The sequence below is a fragment of the Scyliorhinus torazame genome, chromosome 6 (genome assembly GCF_047496885.1).
Source record: "Scyliorhinus torazame isolate Kashiwa2021f chromosome 6, sScyTor2.1, whole genome shotgun sequence".
Classification (NCBI taxonomy): Eukaryota; Metazoa; Chordata; class Chondrichthyes; order Carcharhiniformes; family Scyliorhinidae; genus Scyliorhinus; species Scyliorhinus torazame.
In genome coordinates this window covers 300,424,783-300,441,035 of record NC_092712.1, presented here as the reverse complement: position 1 = coordinate 300,441,035, position 16,253 = coordinate 300,424,783, and positions in this window count along the sequence as shown.

The following is a 16,253-nucleotide window of genomic DNA, read 5'->3' as shown; positions in this document are numbered from 1 at the left end:
CTATAGCTTGTTACAAAATATTTAGCATGTATTAAATGTGTTCAACTTTATTCATGGGGTCATGGTTAGTGAACACATCCAATTTCAATCTTGTGGTCCATTGAGATGGTGATTGACTCTTGATTGATTGACATTTATTATCACATGTACAGTGAAAAGTGTTTTTCTGCAGCCGAGGGAATGTACACAGTAGACAAAAAGAATAATCAACAGAGTACATTGACAAATAGTACATCGACAAATAGTGATTGGTTACAGTGCAGAACAATGGCCAAACAAAGTAAATACATGAGTAAGAGCAGCATAGGGCGTCGTGAATAGTGTTCTTACAGGGAACAGATCAGTCCGAGGGGGAGTCGTTGAGGAGTCTAGTAGCTGCGGGGAAGAAGCTGTTCCTATGTCTGGATGTGCGGGTCTTCAGACTTCTGTACCTTTTGCCTGATGGAAGGGTCTGGAACAGGGCAAAGCCTGGGTGGGAAGGGTCTTTGACAATGCTGTCTGCCTTCCTGAGGCAGCGGGAGATGTAAACAGAATCAAAGGGACAGTGGCAAACTTGTGTGATGCGTTGGGCTGAGTTTGAGGACCACTCAGCAGTCTAGGTTGCCTATCGCTTCTCTGGAGGATATCGAGGCTTCAGGTAGTGATTTTTCCCCATGGAGCCTTTTTTAAAATTAATTTAGAATACCCAATTATCTCTTTCCAATTAAAGGGCAATTTAGCGTAACCAATCTAACTACCCTGCACATCTTTGGGTTGTGGGGGGTAAAACCCACGCAGACACGGGGAGAATGTGCAAACTCCACACGGATAGTGACCCAGAGCCGGGATCAAACTCAGGTCCTCAGCGCCGTGATCCCATGGAGTATTTATGGTGATTACCCTGAGCTTTAATTTGTCCCTCAGCACATGGCCCTGGTCCTTGGAATGTGCTAGACAGCAACAAAAACTCTTTGCACTGGAAGACCAAAGGTTCCAGGCAGACCAATAGCTTCTTTCACTGAGTTGATGGTTCTCCATCAGTTGTTAATGTTCATCTCACTGTGAGTCTCCGTGTGTCAGTGAGTCCTGCGTTACGGAGATGCTCAGGATGAATCTCGACCAGAACAGTGCATTGCTTTCCGGACCTGCTTTGCAGAGGGTCATTCCAGAAGGAGATGTCTTCCCCACTGCAGCCACCTCATTGATAGCATGTGGAAGGGTTGAGACTCTGCGCATGCAAGAGTGATCTGGTGAGGAGGGCCTGTCTCACCGCCAGCCAAGTTATCATTGAATCCGTACAGTGCAGAAGGAGGCCATTTGGCCCACCGAGTCTGCACTGACTTTCCAAAAGAACACCCCACCTAGGCTCAATCCCCGCCCTATCCCAGAAGCAGCACCTAACCTTCGGACACTAAGGGGAATTTAGCACGGCCAACCAACGCAGACACGGGGAGAATGTGCAATCTCCACAAAGTCACCCAAGATCGGAATTGAGCCCAAGTCCCTGGCGCTGTGAGGCAGCAGCACTAATCATTGTGTCACCATGCCGCCCCAAAAGCAGTGCCCAGGCAATTTATGTCTTAGTGTTTGCTTGAAAGTTCTGGCGATGAGCTTTTCTGCCAAATGAGGTTGACAGCCAGGACAAGAAAACATCCGAGAGGTTCCACCAACTCTTACACCCACAGAGTCTCAGTGATGTTCTGTGCACCACGGCCTGATGTACTTGAGGTCAAAGGTGTTTTTCTGCATCAAATTTGCCACGAGAGACACGTGGTACAGCGCGGTCCAACTAAATGAAGCATTCCTCGGTAATGCAGCCAGGCCCAACCTTCACAACACTGGGGATAGGTAGAACCTCAGCACATAGTGACACTTAGGGCGGGATAGAACATAGAACATAGAACAATACAGCGCAGTACAGGCCCTTCAGCCCTCAATGTTGCACCGAAACAAAACCCATCTAACCTACACTATGCCATTATCATCCATATGTTTATCCAATAAACTTTTAAATGCCCTCAATGTTGGCGAGTTCACTACTGTAGCAGGCAGGGCATTCCACGGCCTCACTACTCTTTGCATAAAGAACCTACCTCTGACCTCTGTCCTATATCTATTACCCCTCAGTTTAAAGCTATGTCCCCTCGTGCCAGCCATTTCCATCCGCGGGAGAAGGCTCTCACTGTCCACCCTATCCAACCCCCTGATCATTTTGTATGCCTCTATTAAGTCTCCTCTTAACCTTCTTCTCGCCAACGAAAACAACCTCAAGTCCATCAGCCTTTCCTCATAAGATTTTCCCTCCATATCAGGCAACATCCTGGTAAATCTCCTCTGCACCCGCTCCAAAGCCTCCACGTCCTTCCTATAATGCGGTGACCAGTACTGTACGCAATACTCCAAATGCGGCCGTACCAGAGTTCTGTACAGCTGCAACATGACCTCCTGACTCCGGAACTCAATCCCTCTACCAATAAAGGCCAACACTCCATAGGCCTTCTTCACAACCCTATCAACCTGGGTGGTAACTTTCAGGGATCTATGTACATGGGCACCTAGATCCCTCTGCTCATCCACACTTTCAAGAACTTTTCCATTAGCCAATTATTCCGCATTCCTGTTATTCCTTCCAAAGTGAATCACCTCACACTTCTCTACATTAAACTCCATTTGCCACCTCTCAGCCCAGCTCTGCAGCTTATCTATATCCCTCTGTAACCTGCTACATCCTTCCACACTATCGACAACACCACCGACTTTAGTATCGTCTGCAAATTTACTCACCCACCCTTCTGCGCCTTCCTCTAGGTCATTGATAAAAATTACAAACAGCAACGGCCCCAGAACAGATCCTTGTGGTACTCCACTTGTAACTGAACTCCATTCTGAACATTTCCCATCAACCACCACCCTCTGTCTTCTTTCAGCTAGCCAATTTCTGATCCACATCTCTAAATCGCCCTCAATCCCCAGCCTCCGTATTTTCTGCAATAGCCTACCGTGGGGAACCTTATTAAACGCTTTGCTGAAATCCATATACACCACATCAACTGCTCTACCCTCGTCTACCTGTTCAGTCACCTTCTCAAAGAACTCGGTAAGGTTTGTGAGGCATGACCTAACCTTCACAAAGCCATGCTGACTATCCCTGATCATATTATTCCTATCTAGATGATTATAAATCTTGTCTCTTATAATCCCCTCCAAGACTTTACCCACTACAGACGTGAGGCTCACCGGTCTATAGTTGCCGGGGTTGTCTCTACTCCCCTTTTGAACAAAGGGACCACATTTGCTATCCTCCAGTCCTCTGGCACTATTCCTGTAGCCAATGATGACATAAAAATCAAAGCCAAAGGTCCAGCAATCTCTTCCCTGGCCTCCCAGAGAATCCTAGGATAAATCCCATCAGGTCCCGGGGACTTATCTATTTTCAGCCTGTCCGGAATTGCCAACACCTCTTCCCTACGTACCTCAATGCCATCTATTCTATTAGCCTTTGGCTCAGCATTCTCCTCCACAACATTATCTTTTTCCTGAGTGAATACTGACGAAAAATATTCATTTAGTATCTCGCCTATCTCTTCAGACTCCACACACAACTTCCCATCCCTGTCCTTGACTGGTCCTACTCTTTCCCTAGTCATTCGCTTATTCCTGACATACCTATAGAAAGCTTTTGGATTTTCCTTGATCCTACCTGCCAAATACTTCTCATGTCCCCTCCTTGCTCGTCTTAGCTCTCTCTTTAGATCCTTCCTCGCTACCTTGTAACTATCCATCGCCCCAACTGAAACTTCACACCTCATCTTCATATAGGCCTCCTTCTTCCTCTTAACAAGAGATTCCACTTCTTTGGTAAACCACGGTTCCCTAGCTCGACGCCTTCCTCCCTGCCTGACCGGTACATACTTATCAAGAACACGCAGTAGCTGATCCTTGAACAAGCTCCACTTATCCAGTGTGCCCAACACTTGCAGCCTACATCTCCACCTTATCCCCCCCAAGTCTAATGGCATCATAATTGCCCTTCCCCCAGCTATAACTCTTGCCCTGCGGTGTATACTTATCCCTTTCCATCGTTAACGTAAACGTCACCGAATTGTGGTCACTGTCCCCAAAGTGCTCTCCTACCTCCAAATCCAACACCTGGCCTGGTTCATTACCCAAAACCAAATCCAACGTGGCCTCTCCTCTTGTTGGCCTGTCAACATATTGTGTCAGGAAACCCTCCTGCACACACTGTACAAAAAATGACCCATCTAATGTACTCGAACTATATCTTTTCCAGTCAATATTTGGAAAGTTAAAGTCTCCCATAATAACTACCCTGTTACTTTCGCTCTTATCCAGGATCATCCTCGCCATCCTTTCCTCTACATCCCTAGAACTATTTGGAGGCCTATAGAAGACTCCCAACAGTGTGACCTCTCCTTTCCTGTTTCTAACCTCAGCCCATACTACCTCGGAAGATGAGTCCCCATCTAGCATTCTCTCCGCCACCGTAATACTGCTCTTGACTAGCAGCGCCACACCTCCCCCTCTTTTGCCTCCTTCTCTGAGCTTACTAAAACACCTAAACCCCGGAACCTGCAACATCCATTCCTGTCCCTGCTCTATCCATGTCTCCGAAATGGCCACAACATCGAAGTCCCAGGTACCAACCCATGCTGCCAGTTCCCCTACCTTATTTCGTATACTCCTGGCATTGAAGTAGACACACTTCAAACCACCTACCTGAACACTGGCCCCCTCCTGCGACGTCAAATCTGTGCTCCTGACCTCTATACTCTCATTCTCCCTTACCCTAAAACTACAATCCAGGTTCCCATGCCCCTGCTGCATTAGTTTAAACCCCCCCAAAGAGCACTAACAAATCTCCCCCCCAGGATATTTGTGCCCCTCAGGTTCAGATGTAGACCATCCTGTCTGTAGAGGTCCCACCTTCCCCAGAAAGATCCCCAGTTATCCAGAAATCTGAATCCCTCCCGCCTGCACCATCCCTGTAGCCACGTGTTTAATTGCTCTCTCTCCCTATTCCTCATCTCACTATCATGTGGCACGGGCAACAATCCAGAGATAACAACTCTGTTTGTTCTAGTTCTGAGCTTCCATCCTAGCTCCCTGAAAGCCTGCCTGACATCCTTGTCCCCTTTCCTACCTATGTCGTTAGTGCCAATGTGGACCATGACTTGGGGCTGCTCCCCTCCCCCTAAGGACCCGGAAAACACGATCCGAGACATCACGTACCCTTGCACCTGGGAGGCAACATACCAAACGTGAGTCTCTCACGCTCCCACAAAATCTCCTATCTGTGCCCCTGACTATCGAGTCCCCAATTACTAATGCTCTGCTCCTCTCCCCCCTTCCCTTCTGAGCAACAGGGACAGACTCCGTGCCAGAGGCCCGTACCCCATGGCTTACCCCTGGTAAGTCCCCCCCCCCCCACAAGTATCCAAAGCGGTATACTTGTTTCTCAGGGGAACGACCACAGGGGATCCCTGCACTGACTGCTTCTTCCCAGTCCCTCTTACAGTTACCCATCTATCTCCAATCTTTGGTGTAACTAATTCCCTGAAGCTGCTATCTATGACCCCCTCTGCCTCCCGAATGATCCGAAGTTCTTCCAACTCCAGCTCCAGTTCCCTAACTCGGTTTTGGAGGAGTGTGAGATGGCAGCACTTCCTGCAGGTAAAATCAGCAGGGACACTAACGGCATCCCTCACCTCAAACATCCTGCAGGAGGAACATTGCACTCCCTTCCCTGCCATCCCTCTAACTTTCTACCAAGATCTGGCTAACAACTAAATTAATTTTTAAAAAAAATAATAATAAAATATGGTACTTACCTCACACCAATGGGTTTTATTTAAGGTTAGAGGAGGAGGGCGGGTGGGAGACACTACACGTGTAGTGTCTCGGGTTTCCTCTCCACCAGAATTTATTGGTGAGGGTCTTCCCAGAAGTCCGCGGGTCGAACTTCCTGTTCCCGCCTTAAACACTAAAATAAAAATTTTAAAAACCAGCAAAGAGGGACCGAAAACGGGACCAGGTAAGTGTTTTTAAAGGAGAGACTTACTTCCCAGAAATCACTTCCGCACTGCTCCCGCTGAAATTGACTAACCAGCTCCGCTCCCGCTGAAATCGACTGGCCTGCCCCTGCAAAGACAAGTGTTTTTAAAGGAGAGACTTACCTCCCAGAAATCACTTGCGCACTGCTCCCGCTGAAATTGACTAACCAGCTCCCCTCCCGCTGAAATCGACTGGCCTGCCCCTGCAAAGACAAGTGTTTTTAAAGGAGAGACTTACCTCCCAAAAATCACTTGCGCACTGCTCCCGCTGAAATTGACTAACCAGCTCCGCTCCCGCTGAAATCGACTGGCCTGCCCCTGCAAAGACAAGTGTTTTTAAAGGAGAGACTTACCTCCCAGAAATCACTTGCGCACTGCTCCCGCTGAAATTGACTAACCAGCTCCGCTCCCGCTGAAATCGACTGGCCTGCCCCTGCAAAGACAAGTGTTTTTAAAGGAGAGACTTACCTCCCAGAAATCACTTGCGCACTGCTCCCGCTGAAATTGACTAACCAGCTCCGCTCCCGCTGAAATCGACTGGCCTGCCCCTGCAAAGACAAGTGTTTTTAAAGGAGAGACTTACCTCCCAGAAATCACTTGCGCACTGCTCCCGCTGAAATTGACTAACCAGCTCCGCTCCCGCTGAAATCGACTGGCCTGCCCCTGCAAAGACAAGTGTTTTTAAAGGAGAGACTTACCTCCCAGAAATCACTTGCGCACTGCTCCCGCTGAAATTGACTAACCAGCTCCGCTCCCGCTGAAATCGACTGGCCTGCCCCTGCAAAGACAAGTGTTTTTAAAGGAGAGACTTACCTCCCAGAAATCACTTGCGCACTGCTCCCGCTGAAATTGACTAACCAGCTCCGCTCCCGCTGAAATCGACTGGCCTGCTCCTGCAAAGACAAGTGTTTTTAAAGGAGAGACTTACCTCCCAGAAATCACTTGCGCACTGCTCCCGCTGAAATTGACTAACCAGCTCCGCTCCCGCTGAAATCGACTGGCCTGCTCCTGCAAAGACAAGTGTTTTTAAAGGAGAGACTTACCTCCCAGAAATCACTTGCGCACTGCTCCCGCTGAAATTGACTAACCTGCTCCGCTCCCGCTGAAATCACCCGGCGACCGGAGAATCCGCCTGAGGTCAATGCAGTTCTCCATTATACGAGGCTCGCCCGTGGCGCTCTTGCGGTGGGCACGTCGGAAGAATCCAGCCCTTAGTGTTCATGTATCGCGGGTCTATGCACAACTTAATGCGGCTGCACACAAAAGTGGCCATCAAGTTGCGGGTGGCATTGAGTCAATTTTTCCCCCTTTATCTAGAGAATTCTGAGAGACAGGATCTACAAGCATTTAGAGAGGCAAGGACTGATTCGGGGCAGTCAGCATGGTTTTGTGCGTGGAAAATCATGTCTCACAAATTTGATTGAGTTTTTTGAGGGGGTGACCAAGAAGGTAGATGAGGGCATTGCAGTAGACGTTGTCTACATGGACTTTAGCAAAGCCTTTGACAAGGTACCGCATGGTAGGTTGTTGCAGAAGGTTAAAGCTCACGGGATCCAGGGTGAGGTTGCCAATTGGATTCAAAATTGGCTGGACGACAGAAGACAGAGGGTGGTTGTAGAGGGTTGTTTTTCAAACTGGAGGCCTGTGACCAGTGGTGTGCCTCAGGGATCGGTGCTGGGTCCACTGTTATTTGTGATTTATATTAATGATTTGGATGAGAATTTAGGAGGCATGGTTAGTAAGTTTGCAGATGACACCAAGATTGGTGGCACAGTGGATAGTGAAGAAGGTTATCTAGGATTGCAACGGGATCTTGATCAATTAGGCCAGTGGGCCGACGAATGGCAGATGGAGTTTAATTTAGATAAATGTGAGGTGATGCATTTTGGCAGATCGAATCAGGCCAGGACCTACTCAGTTAATGGTATGGCGTTGGGGAGAGTTATAGAACAAAGAGATCTAGGAGTACAGGTTCATAGCTCCTTGAAGGTGGAGTCGCAGGTGGACAGGGTGGTGAAGAAGGCATTCGGCATGCTTGGTTTCATTGGTCAGAGCATTGAATACAGGAGTTGGGACGTCTTGTTGAAGTTGTACAAGACATTGGTACGGCCACACTTGGAATACTGTGTGCAGTTCTGGTAACCCTATTATAGAAAGGATATTATTAAACTAGAAAGAGTGCAGAAAAGATTTACTAGGATGTTACCGGGACTTGATGGTTTGAGTTATAAGGAGAGGCTGGATAGACTGGGACTTTTTTCCCTGGAGCGTAGGAGGCTTAGGGGTGATCTTATAGAGGTCTATAAAATAATGAGGGGCATAGATAAGGTAGATAGTCAACATCTTTTCCCAAAGGTAGGGGAGTCTAAAACTAGAGGGCATAGGTTTAAGGTGAGAGGGGAGAGATTCAGAAGGGCCCAGAGGGGCAATTTCTTCACTCAGAGGGTAGTGTGTGTCTGGAATGTGCTGCCAGAGGTAGTAGTAGAGGCGGGTACAATTGTGTCTTTTAAAAAGCATTTCGATAGTTACATGGGTAAGATGGGTATAGATGGTTATGGGCCAAGTGCGGGCAACTGGGACTAGCTTAATGGTAAAAACTGGGCGGCATGGACTGGTTGGGCTGAAGGGCCTGTTTCCATGCTGTAAACTTCTATGATCCTATGATAATGTGCACTGTGTTTTCCAGAAGGCATTTGATGATTTCCAGAAGGATTTGATAAGGTGCCACATGAAAGGTTATTGTGGAAGGTAAAGTTTATGGTGTAAGGGGGTAACATATTGGCATGTGTAGAAGATTGGCTCGTTAACAGGGCACAAAGAGTAGGCATAAAAGGGTCATTTTTCTGGTTGGCAGGATGCAATGTGTGGTGTGCCCCAGGGATCAGTGCTGGGACCTCAGCTTTTTACAATTTATATAAATGACTTGGATGAAGGGACCAAAAGTATGGTGGTTAACTTTGCTGATGACACCAAGATAGATAGGAAAGTAAGTTGTGAAGAGGACATAAGTAGGCTCCAAAGGAACATAGATAGTTTATGTGAGTCGGGAAAGATCTGGCAAAGAGAGTATACTGTGGGCAAATGCAAAATTGCCCATTTTGGCATGAGGAATAAAAAAGAAGCTTGTTATCCAAATGGTGAGAGATTGCAGAGCTCGGAGGTGCAGAGGGATCTGGGAGGCCCAGTGCATGAATCACAAAAGGCTAGTTTACAGGTACAGCCAGTAATGAGGAAAGCTAATAGAATGTTATCATTTAGTGTGAGGGGAATTGAATTTAAAAGTAGTGCTTCTGTTCTACATGGGACCACATCTGGTGCACCGTATTGGTCTCCTTATTTGAGGAAGGATGCAAATGCATTGGAAGCAGTTCAGAGAAGGTTTACTCGACTAATAACAGGAATAGGTATGGATCTTTTGAGGAAAGGTTGGATAGGTTAGGCTTGTGTGCACCAGAATTCAGAAGAGTAAGCGGCGACTTGATTGAAACTTTTCAAACCTTGAGGGGTGTTGACAAGGTGGATGTGAAGATGAGGGGCGAGATTCTCTGACCCCCCGCCGGGTCGGAGAATCGCCGGGGGCTGGAGTGAATCCCGCCTCCGCCGGTTGCCGAAGTCTCCGGCACCGGATATTTGGCGGGGGCGGGAATCGCGTCGCGCCGGTTGGCGGGCCCCCCCCCGCGCGATTCTCCGGCCCAAATCCCGCCGCTAAAATGCCTGTCCCGCCGGCGTAGATTAAACCACCTACCTTACCTGCGGGACAAGGCGGCGTGGGTGAGCTCCGGGGTCCTGGGGGGGGGGGCGCGGGGCGAACTGGCCCCGGGGGGTGCCCCCACGGTGGCCTGGCCCGCGATCGGGGCCCACCGATCCGCGGGCGGGCCTGTGCCGTGGGGGCACTCTTTCCCTTCCGCCTCCGCCACGGTCTCCACCATGGCGGAGGCGGAAGAGACTCCCTCCACTGCGCATGCGCGGGAATGCCGTCAGCGGCCGCTGACGCTCCCGCGCATGCGCCGCCCGGAGATGTCATTTCCGCGCCAGCTGGCGGGGCACCAAAGGCCTTTTCCGCCAGCTGGCGGGGCGGAAATTCGTCCGGCGCCGACCTAGCCCCTCAAGGTTGGGGCTCGGCCCCCAAAGATGCGGAGCATTCCGCACCTTTGGGGCGGCGCGATGCCCGACTGATTTGCGCCGTTTTGGGCGCCAGTCGGCGGACATCGCGCCGTTTCCGGAGAATTTCGCCCAAGGTTTCTTCTTGTGGGAGAATCTAGTACTCGGGGGGGGGGGGCACCATTTAAAAAGAGGGGGTTGTCCATTTAAGACAGAGATGAGGAGAATTTCTTTCTCTCAGAGGGTTGTGAATCTTTTAATGTTTCTTCAAAGGCAGTGGAAGCAGAATATTTGCATATTTTATTTCAGAAGTAAATAGATTCCAGATAAGCAAGAGGGTGAAAGATTATCGGCGGAAGCGGGTGGTTACAATCAGATCAGCCATGTTCTTATTGAATGGTGGAGCAAGCTTGAAGGGCTGAGTGGCGTACTCTGCTCCTTATTGTATGTTTGCATGTTCGTGTTCGTGTGGACACAGTCCATTTCGATCACCAGATAAAACAGAAAGTGGCCTGGGTGATCACCATGGTGGAGAAGCCCAATATGGGCCAGACCTGTGACACATAGAACAACACCAGGGGCTGGATTGTCCGGTCGCCGACGCCAAAATCGCGTTCAGCGTTCGGCCGGAGAATCCAAGTTTCCGACCAAATCGGGGGCGGCGCCACTTTCGTAATGCTCCGCCCCCACCACGTATCGACAGACTCAGGACATTGCCTGAGGCCCGGCCCCTGATGCTCCGCCCCCGACCGGCCGAATTCCCGACGACGTCGGGCGCGTGTGGTCTCATTCGGCGGGAACTCGGCCTGGCGGCTGCGGACTCAGCCCAGCGCCGCCACAGTCGGGGGAGGGCAGGGGGGATGTTATTCGGGGCTGGGGACACTGTGGGGTGGTCGGGGGTCCGCATGCTGGCCAAAGGGGGGGGGCACTATTTTGCGGGCCGGGTCCGCGTGCGGCCTCCGCCATGCAGCACGGCGCGGCCACTGCAGCCGCATACGTGGCTGTGGATCCAACAATTCTCCGGGCTGTATCGGCAGCTAGAGCCAGTTGCCCTACGCTGCTTGGCTGCTAGCCCCCAGGAAAATGGGGAATCGGTGGCCATTTTGCACCATTTTCTCTGGCGTAAAACACCACCGTTCACACGCCGGAGTGGGGACATAGCCCCAGAATCGGAGAATCAAGGCTCTTACCTACAGTGGAGAGGGAGTGTTGTTCCCCATGCCCATTTTCTGTTGCACTGTGGGTATACGTTGCTTCCAACTTTTGGCACATGCCCCGGAAACTCAGGGCCTTTCCACCATCACCTTCAGGTATTCTGACCTGACGGTGAAGGGGACAAAAGATCTGCCTGCCCAGTTCCTTAGAAACAACTCCTCATTTTGCTGAAATGTATTCTGAATCCTGAGGTCAGTTCAAACTGGTTGCAGAGGCTGATAAGTTTGTGCGCCAACAATGGATCCAGGCAGTCCTGTGTAGCACGAGGCTCTCAGAAATCTTCCGGCTGGGTAGAGTATGGATCTGATCAGGGTGGAACACCAAATCCAGAGCAGACTTAACCCAATTGGCAATGACCTTGGACAGAATTTTGTAGTCCATATTAACCAATAAAACAGGACACTAATATCTGATTTCCAACCTTCTCTTTCCATTGGAGATGAGGATGATGATGCCTTTCCTCATGAATTCTGACATGCAGTCAGCCAGAAGCTCCTCTCATACACTTCAGCAGGTCTGGGTCGAACCATTTTCAACAAGTCGAAAAAACTTGGCAGGTAAACCATTGTTTGCAAGTAAACTTTGTCTACACATCCATATACTTTAATCTAAAATCTCCATGATGGATGACAAGAAGGGCTTGGAGGTTCTGCTGTCTGTGGCCTTTATAATAATCTTTATTCGTGCTGGCATAAAATAATTTGCTAATCTTTAATATGACTGGCTGTGATGATGTTACTGAGCAATCTTGTTCCCTCAGGCTGTCGATCAGAGATCGAGTTCTCTGTCTCAACCTTTTAGAAGAATAAATGCGAGCAGTCACATCCTGGTCCACGGAGCAGATCCTGGACCAGAAGATGATCTTGGAAGTCTCTGCAGTAAAGAGCGGGGCTTGTGGTTCTTCGCTCTTTGAAATCCTCCTTGACACCGTGTATCCCCTTAAACTGCAGCAGCAACAAGGTTCGGAGGCACAAAATCCCATCAACAACAATTGGAATGAACTTGTTTTTGATGGTGTTGTTCGAGGGACGAAGGGTGGCCAGGACACCAGGAAAGGTTCCTGTTCTTCTGATACTTTTCTGAGACCCTAGGGGCGGGATTCTCCGGCCCTTCCGGCAGCGCAGCCCCGCCCACAGGTTTCCAGGCAACGTGGGGTGGTTTCACCTCAGCTTATTGACGGGACATCGAGTGCCTTGGCTTCATGTTTCACCAAAACAACAACATTTGCAACAGTGTAGCGCTCCCTCAATGCTTCTCTCAATTGTTGGCCTATGCTTAATCTTAGATTGGGGTTTGAATACACAACCTTCTCGCTCAGAGGCAAGAATGGTCCCCTGACATTTGACTCAGATCATAACGTCAGATCTGAAATAGCTCAAAAGGAAGTAAAAATTATTATTCCACTCATTTGGCAGGCAGCTAAATTTAGATTCTAATTTGAAACAACGTCGATGAACAGAAGGTGTGTTAACTGTAAGGCCAGCCAGGGCAGCAATCAGCAACTGTGACATGCAGCAAGCACTTTGCCCACTGGCTTAACAGTTTCTTACACAGGCAGAATAGGACATGGATCAGACATGGAACTGCTGTACGAGCATCTGTAATGATGAAAGTTGTGCAGCTGTTCTGTGACTATTTTTAAATCATAAATTCGATATAATTCTCCGACTCACTGGCCTCTAAGGGATAAATCAGACAAGCACTTATACTGGAAAACACACAGTTTAAAACTCTGATGTGAAAACCGCTTATTGTCACAAGTAGGCTTCAAATGAAGTTACTGTGGAAAGCCCCTAGTCGCCACATTCCAGCGCCTGTTCGGGGAGGCTGTAACGGGAACCGAACCGTGCTGCTGGCCTGCTTTCAAAGACAGCGATTTAGCCCAGTGTGCTTTACCAGCCCCTATGTCGAAAAAGACTTGCGATAATCGGGCACGCATGCGCAGTGCGGGCAAAGTTTTTTATATGGTCGCGGCCTTTTTGAAGGCCGTTTGCAGCCGGCATAGTTAAAAACCGGCTGCTGCGGCTGTTGAGCACAGATTTGCGCGATCGGGAGAGCCGCGACGGACGGCTCCGCGACCCTCCCGACACCCGCCCCCGACCCACCCGCAGGTCGCGCCCCCGAGTTTGACAATGCCTGCACTAGAGCAGCTCGTGTTCCAGGAGAGCTGCATGTATAGTGGGGACAACAGGATTAGAAGGCTCGGTGCTCATTTCCTGATTTTCTGCAGCCTTCCAAATTTTGTGCCTTAGACTGATTAAGCTGCCTTGAGCAGCTAGCGCTATTCTACAGGACGTATTCAGAGATTCACCCTTGCATCAAAAGAGTAGGAAGAAAACCTTCATGGACTAATAAAGTTCTTGAGCTAAGTCAGGCATTAATATTTTTTTGCTTTGTATTTTTTTTGCGGAGTTCCCAGACTTGACTTCCAGGCTGTGTTCAATTAATTGATCTCAGCGGGAGTGCCTTTCGGGGATTACCACTAGCCATGGTGGCATCCCAGTCCTGTTGCAAGAAAATAGGCCTGAAAGTTGAAGTTGACTTCAGCTGTGATGCCTTTCCTGGTTGAATATCGCACCTTGGTTGCCCAGTGTAATTTATGACAGATTCCCTCATAGTAAAGTATTGAAAGTCTTTCAGCTCTATGAAAACCAACCCCAGTACAACTCAACGCCTTTGGGGCAGGAGAGGAAAAGATTCAGGAGGCGAATTAACACAAAGGGACATAAGAACCACCAATTTATTTGAATGGTATAAATGTCAAACTAAATGTTTACGAGCTAGAGAACTCTGTGACATAATTCTCTGACAAAATTCATTGGCAGGAGAGTGGGATGGGTTCAAGATTAAATATACTTTGTGTTTCTGTTTATCTAATTGCGTTTAAATAATTCAGTAGAAATGACTTGATGAACAGGAATGGAAAGGTGGAGGATTTCAACAATTATATGCACCTTCAACAGAACAAAAGAAGCATTATGTTCTCGACATTTCTCAAAGACAAATAAAAAAACGCCACACCTAAGGCGGGATTCCATAAATGAGGCGGCAGGGTGGCACAGTGGTTAGCAGTACTACCTCACAACGCCAGGGATCTGGGTTCAATTCCGACCTTGGGTGACTGTCTGTATAGAGTTTGCATGCTCCCACTGTATCTGCATGGGTTTCCTCCGGGTGCTCCGGTTTCCTCCCACAGTCCAAAGATGTGCAGGTTCGGTTGATCAACCATGCTAAATTGCTCCTTAGTGTCCAAAGTTTAGGTGGGGTTACGGGGTTAGGGTGGGGGAGTGAGCCTAGGTGAGGTGCTCTTTCGGCAGGTCATTGCAGACTTGATGGGCTGAATGTCCTACTTCTGCACCGTCGGGATTCTATGATTCTATTCGATGAAATGTGTTTTTGCTGGGAATAATGGGTTCGCAAAAAGCTTGCCCTGTCCCTTAAGTTGAGAGCAGAGCAGGTCTAAAAAGCTTCCTGGTTGGATGATACAGTCCACACTAACTTTGGAACCCTCGCTCCATCCATTCCCATGCTGGACATGTGTTCACATTTATCATAGAATCGCCTTTAAAATCATTCTTACAGAGGTCGGAGGTGGAGTCACTGTAATGCCATGACATGCAGAGACTGGAGTCTATCCAACCTCCCACTCAGGCTTTATTCAGACAGCTCTCTGGGAATCCACCAAATGCTGGAAGGTAAGGGTTCATGGATTTAACTTTCACACGAGTCAGGACCATCTGCAGCATTCACTGTCATCTGCACATGAGATTTCCGTGCTGTGAAGGTCCACTATGAGGACGTATTAGCTCCAGAGCAAAGAAAAACTGGACAAGATGTCCTTATCTTAAGGTTAGCTCAGAAGAGGCAGGAATTAATTCAGCAGAAATACAGACTTTCAAAGCTCCAACTTTATTTTAAAAAATAATCACCACACTATAATATTACATTGTTACACTGCTTTATTACCCATGTATGAAGAGATCTTGTTGAGGGAAGGATTCAGAAGCTTAACGATCCTGTTCATCAGCAAAAATCACGTTTTAAGGGAGAAGTTTTAACCATGTTGTACTGTTCCCGATGGCAGGACAGAAAGTGGTGCTACTTCTGTTTGCCTTCTTTTTGCTGGTTTCCATGTGATTACAATTCAAATTTAAAGTGTACTCCAGAGACATGTGCAATCATACAGTGAGGGAAGCGTTCCAGCGATAAAAACCATACTGCAGGTGTGGACGGGCTATAAAATAGACTCCTGGACAGAGAGGTTCTACATCACTGCCACAACTTTCTTGCCCAGCTCCATTGCCACTAACATAAGGCACAAATGTGGCACGGGTGATTTTCAAAAGTAAATTTCACTTATAAATATTTCATATTACATTTTTTTCACTTTATTTGCATGTGCATCATTGCTATTTGTTAGTCAGAGAGCTGGAATGTACTGGTTTGCCTCCTGGTTGTCATGCATTCATTGTTATGGGGAGTTAGGGACATTTCTTTATTGTGGAAGAAACAATGTTGTGTTTTTTGCATTCACTCTTTATTGAATGTCAATGTTTTAAAAAATATATATTTTATTCAACTTTTTCGGTCATACAAAACAATACAAAGGTTTTTCCCCTTTTTACAACAGCAAAACAATATAAATAACCGTGACCGTATTTTAACAAATAAATAAATAATATATAAACTAAATGGCAACTGCCATAACAAAAATAATAGCTCTCCCAAATAATAAAATCAGCACTTCAATTCAATATACATAACCAAGTACCAATATCTTTACAAAAACACCCCTGAGGACCCACCTGAGCTCTCCCCCCCCCCCACCCCCCACCCTCCCCCCTGGGTTGCTGCTGCTACCTTCCCGTTTCCATTATCGTTCTGCGA